At 48.4% G+C, this 6,000-nt stretch overlaps 1 protein-coding gene across 2 annotated transcripts in view; it reads left to right on the top strand.

Annotated features, from left to right (window-relative positions):
- The first annotated feature begins 760 nt into the window (after positions 1-760).
- Positions 761-6,000, top strand: part of LRRC3B (leucine rich repeat containing 3B) — a 51,126-nt gene continuing 45,886 nt past the window's right edge. Inside the window, exon 1 of one of the 2 annotated variants that reach the window (XM_050319249.1) lies at positions 761-908. The gene's annotated coding sequence lies outside the window, so the exon portion shown is untranslated. Of the gene's footprint in view, positions 909-1,001; positions 1,132-6,000 lie in introns of those variants that run through there. The other variant, XM_050319255.1, reaches the window with a different exon arrangement.

Here is a 6,000-nt window from a genome sequence, read left to right as displayed (position 1 = left end):
TTTGAGTGAGAGAGGCAACCAGCTGGTGATGTTTCTTCAAGTCTGTATTTTGACAGTCCATGCAACTTGTGCAGCACAGTACATTTCACAGAGGCACCTCTCAGAGAATGAAGTCACCCCGGCAAGAACCATGGTGAACCCAAAGCAGGGTCTGAATAATTGGATCAACGCAAAAAGTTGGTGAGGTTGGGCGCAGAGTAAGTTCAGCTATTGTAGGTGAACTGTGCTACAATACACAAGTCTGCCGAATCAAGGATTATACACTGGCAATGACAGCTGTTCATTCAGATTGGCAAAACAATTAACCTTATTAGTATTTTGCTGGGGAACCCGGCGGGCACAGGGGGGAGCAGAAGCACTCTCTTTAGGTACCCCGCGCCCGCCGCGGTGCTCCCGGGAGGCAGGGCTCTCTCCCCCTCAGCACCCCGCAGGAGAGAGCGCCTGTACGCGCGCAATGGCCTCCACCGGGCGGCCCCGACTCTGCCCACGGAGCTGGAGGGTGAGAGCCACCGTCAGCCCCAGCGAGGGACAGGCAGCATCACCCGCCCCGGCCAGCACCTCCCCGCTTTGCCGTGGGAGCGAGAGGGAGGTCTCTTCCTTCGCTCCCTCCCCGCCCCGCTCTCTCCTCCCTCCCTGCCCGCAGCCGCAGCGGAGGGGCAGGAGGGAGCGGCGGCGCGGCAGCACAGCCGCCCGGCGGAGGCAGCAGGGCAGGGCGGGCGGTGGCCGTGCCCGGGCCCCGCCGCCCCGGCCGCGCCGCCCGCAGGCTCCGCCCGTCGCTCCCATGGCGCGGCGGCCCCGCGCCAGGTGAGGCTGCGCTGCCTGTTGCGCCGAGCGGAGCGGAGCGGAGCCAGGCGGAGCAGCCGGGGGCAGCAGCCGGGAAGTTTTACGGAAAGGCGCCGCTCCGCGATGTGAGTTGCGGGGCCCCGCGGCCGCGCTGGGCGGGGAGGGGGAGCGGCAGCGCCGGGAGCAAACTCGACGAGGAGGGAGCGAGGGAGTAGGCGAGCAACGCTGCTGCAGCCGAGGGGCTGCCGCCGTGCCGTGCCGTGCCGTGCCGCCTTGCCTGGCACTGAACGGCGAGGGCCAGCGGAATGACTCTCTCCCCCTGCCCGTGCTGGCAAACCTCCGGTGCCTGTGAGTGCTAGGGGCTGACGGGTCGGAGCTCCGCCGAGGCAGCGGAGGATGGGGAGGGAATCAAGAGGCGGAGGCTGCGGGAAGGGAGCTGACACCCCCTCGCTTGGAAGCGAACGAGGGATTTGAGACCCGTGGCTCCCAGTCCCGTACCGGAGCGGCATCAGAAAGGGGGGAGGAAAAGAAAGCGCCCCCGCATATATCTCCGCTCCCGGGACGCCTGGCCGCTGCCCCCCTGCCGTGTGCGGGGCGCGCTGCCGGAGGTCGGTCGCGCCGATCAGTGTGCGGGCGGCGGCCCGGGGCGCGAAGCGGGGCTGGCGGGGAAAAGGCGGCGGTGGAGGTGGGGAGGGATGGGAAGACGGCGTGTGTGTTGCCGTAGGATTTTTCCACTTTGAGATCTACCAAGACCAGTTGCTACGGATCAGGCGGCTGTGGCTGCGATGGGGAGGAGAGGGCATCTCCCTCCGAACGCAAGCAACAAATGGGAGCAGCGGGCGGCAGCCGGGCTGCGGGGGCAGCGGCGGTGTCCGCTGCGCCCAGGTGAGCTGCGTCGCCCCCGCTGCCCGGCGAGGCTCCGGGCGGGACCGTAGCGGGTGGTGCTGGGGCTTCCCCGGGTGGCAAGTCCCGCCCAGGGGGGCGCAGCCGTGGCGGGGGCCGTGTTGCCCCCCGGCCCCGCGCAGGGACCGGCGGTCGGGGGTCCCGCTGCCGTCCCGGGGCCCCGAGCCGTTCACGGCCGCGACCTTAGAGCCCGGACAGAAATGTCACGATCGCTGGTAGCAACCGGGTGCTCGGTGTCTGTGGGAACCGCGGGCTCTTCCCGCGGCTTTCTGGCGAGCTACACAACCAGAATTTCCCTCGCCAAAAATTTGGAAAATGTCTCAGATGTGCCAATGAGAATTCTTCTTTCCTTTTTGGCTTCTGCCTTCATAAATTAGAAGATTTTAGAGTGCCTGTTAGAAAATGTCGAAGTGATTCAGGCTGCAGGTTATCACCCAGTCTTTCTGATTGTCCCTAGATAGCAGAAATGGTGTGATTACAGAATAAAAACAGCCAAATAACTTGAAGGCGTAAATAAATCTACTACTTAAAGACTCAGAATGAAAACCAGGCAAACAACATTTAGTGCTCTTCTCAAAGAAGTAATCTCAGAGGTATTTACATGTATATGAAAATGATAAAATAAACCAGTGCTTATGAGATTGTTGTAATTATTTTTAAAAAATTAATAGCTGTGAGAAAATGTTACAGATTTGGCAAGGAAGGGAAAATGACCTCTTTCCTAGGTGAAAACTCCAATGTGATAGGCTTTTCTGAAAACACCAAAAACAAATGAGAAAAAATGTCTTCTTGTAGTAATTTGTCTAATAATTTGCACATTTAAATTGCAAGGTGTGCGTCATACCTTACTGAAAGTGCTAGCTTGAAGGCTTTGATATAGAACACCACAATGTTCATACGGCTTACCCACTGATATTGTTCTTAGTAATTTAGTTAAAAAGGACAGGCACACAGTGGGCTTCTAGTTCGATTTAGAGGGAAAGAAAGTAAGCTGTAGAATGAATTTATTTGCAAAACCTTTTTTATGTTCAGAGTCTAATTTTCTAGTTTAGTTTCTAAATAGTAAAAATGCTTGGAATTATGACAGTGTGGTTGCTGCAGCCCTTACTTGTGCAAGTTGCTGTGGGTTTCTACGGGATTACTTCTACAGGTAATACCATAACCACTCAAAATAGACGGATCAGGCCCACTGTCAGAGAGTTCCAGTGCACGGCACAGAATGTGCTCATTGGTGCTAATGAGATGTCTTGGATTTTAGTAAGGGAAGAATGTGAGGTTAAGACCAGATCTCTTACATTTATTCAGCTGTTGCTGGTTGGGTCACTGAACCCTGATCTTACCTTCCCTGAGGTCTGCTATAAAATTTGCGCTGACTTCAGTCCAACTAAAATGAGCTTCTGCGTGTGATTGTAGTTTTCAATTGCCTTGGGAAGAGTTGAAGCTGCTCAGTATCTTGGAGACCAAGGCCCGAGTGAATGAGAAAAGAGGATTGTACCTGCAACTATCAAGAATCAATGAGAGATTGCCTCAAATGAGAGATTAATCAAAAAAGAAGTATAATTTAATAGGCATATAAGTCTGTGCTCTGGATCCAGTGCTGAGCTAATACAGTCCATGAGAGCTCTGCCATATATAAACTGAATAGCAAGACTTAAGGATACATTTGTGATTTGTCTCTTCCATGTACTTTATGGGCTCTATTTCAAATCTCTTGGGAGGTAGGAAATTCTTCCTCTTCACACTGAAACATTGTTAGAGTAACTAGAGTAACAGAGCAAGTGCATGATATGTCAGCTCAAGAAATATCCTCCTGGCAGGAGAACCAAAATTTATAAAATTCAGCTGTATTCAGAAGTGCTAACTCAGGTGTCTAAAGCTAGAGAAAATTTATTGCTTCATTACAAAAGCACCTTTAGATGTTCAGTTAAATAATAAGGTACTTCTGAGTCTTGCTTTTAAGGATATTTCCTGTCACTTCACTAGGAATATTTATGAAAGTAACACAAGGAATACATGGCTTACTGGCAGAAAGATTTTAAACTTTTTTATGAAGTGGGTGATTTAAGCAAGAAGGAATATGTGTAGAAATATTTGTTGTTGCCATTTCAGTTAATCAGAAGATGAGCTAAGGAAGGTACTTTTTCTCAGAGTGGAATATTACATTTGTGATGAATTAAAGGATTTGCACGTAACTACTGCCTTGTCATCTGCATACATGGTCTTTGGATCAGCCCTCATGAGAGAATGTAGATTAAATTAGTGTTCTGTGGCTAGCAAAAATGTGTAAATTTGTAAGTAAGCTTAGAGAAAACTCTTACGGAACAACTTAGAAACTTACAATAGTGTTAAACCAAACCTTATTTTAAAATGGCGGTATTTTGAGCCAAGAATAAATTATTCGAGTTCATGGAATATGTAGCGTTTACTTTGGCTTGTTTGGACAAGCATTTTAAAATTATATTTTATTTATTGCTAAAAGTAACCTCCAAAAAGTTCAATTTTAATAGAGCGCTTTGGTCTTGTATGTCTACAGAAAGTACAAGCAAAAACGATATAAGAATTTCTCAGCACATTCAGTAAGTATTTTTAAAGAGATTACAGTCTGTAAATACATGCATGAACAAGGTGTATCTTCTGCTATTAGATCCAATGTCCTATGGGTGAAGTAGCATCAGATTTAGGGTTGTTCTGGTGAATTTAATCTCTACTTCTAGTTTCAGTCCGGCTCTTTTCATAAGTAGTTTCTGTGCCTCCATCTTTCAGGTGAGTTTGTTAGTGTGGATGTACAGCATATTTGTGGGTGCATCCCAGAGGAAAAAAGAGTATAATGTGGTATCAGTTTTACTTGCTGCTTCATCAGAGCTCGTGGTTCAGATAAACAATTGCTGAACCCACTGTGGAGGAGGATCTCATTATTTCACAACAACTAAAGGTGTATGATTGAGCTTCATGGGGATTTCTGTGGGTAGCTGGTGGCTGTGTCTGTTCTTGCCATTGATGACCTGCACTGTTTACCCCTATAGACTTATCAGCATTTGTATCCAGCACTGGCTTGCTTTACACACTTGGTTTGAACTTTGAAATATAAAAGCAATGCTTGCTGTTACTGAACGAGAAAGTATCTTTTATTCCTCTCCCCCTGGATATTTAAATGCTCCATTGAGTACCTTCATCAAGCAGATCTTTTTAAAAAAATGGCTTATTTCTGACTGACTTCAACAATGAACATGGGGAAAACCTTTTACCATAAGGGTCAGCACAGCTCCTGGGTTCTGTTTTCCATCAGCAAGGAAAAGGCAGTGATTGCTGAATTAAAATGGTGTTTCTTTCTCTGGAGGGTATGAACTTTTGTAGGGATGAAAGAAAGAGAGGAGTCAAATGGGAACAGGTGAAAAAGGCCAGGTGCCCTCGAAATAGGGGAGAAGTAGAAGACAGCAAGGAGAAAGGCAGTGGCTGAACTGGGTAGTTTGAGTCTTGAAAGTTGGAGTGACTGGTGGGCTTGTACCATAGCCCTCTGGTTCAGCTCTGGCTGTGCCATCGGTTTGCCATGGGCCTTCAGAAAAGATGTTTTGGTTGATTTGAGTGGGACTAGAAGCCTTGATGAGGAATTGAATTTGGCTTCTTGTATCTCAACTCCGCAGACAGGTTGTAGCCAGGTGGGGGTTGGTCCCTTCTCCTGGGCAGCTATCAGTAGGACAAGAGGGCATGGTCTTAAGCTCTGCCAGGGGAGGTTTAGGTTAGATATTAAGAAGAAATTCTTTACAGAGAGGGTAATCAGGCATTGGAATGGGCTGCCCAGGAAGGCAGTGGATTCTCCGTCCCTGAAGGTTTTTAAGATGAGACTGGATGTGGCACTTAGTGCCATAGTCTAGTAACTGTGGCAGTGTTGGATCAAGGGTTGGACTTGATGATCTCAGAGGTCCTTTCCAACCTGGTTGATTCTATGATTCTATGAAAGGAGAAAAAAATGCCTCTTGAGGCAATGGGAATGGTAAAAGGCCTTTTCAGAGATACACTGACCTGAATAATTGGTCTTTTTACTTAAACAGAGATGAAAATTAGCACTACAGATCTTGATGTACTCGATTAAGACTTACCTTTGCTTTTCAGGGTCAATTCAGCTGGTTAGCATGTGTTTTAAAGAATTTGGCACTTCATTAATGACAGTTTCATCAAACTGGTAACTTACCCTTTGGGAAGAAGAAGAAATTTAATCTTTGCTTGCCAAATAGCACTATAAAGATATGCTAACAAGAGAAAATGAAAGATGACAGAAGTGAGTGATAGCACATAAATGGGATGCTACTCTGGCTT

The sequence above is a fragment of the Myiozetetes cayanensis genome, unplaced genomic scaffold (assembly GCF_022539395.1).
Source record: "Myiozetetes cayanensis isolate MyiCay16 unplaced genomic scaffold, myiCay2020 scf1, whole genome shotgun sequence".
NCBI classification, from domain to species: domain Eukaryota; kingdom Metazoa; phylum Chordata; class Aves; order Passeriformes; family Tyrannidae; genus Myiozetetes; species Myiozetetes cayanensis.
The sequence above is the reverse complement of the archived record's forward strand: the minus strand, read 5'-3'. Positions and strand labels throughout refer to the sequence as shown.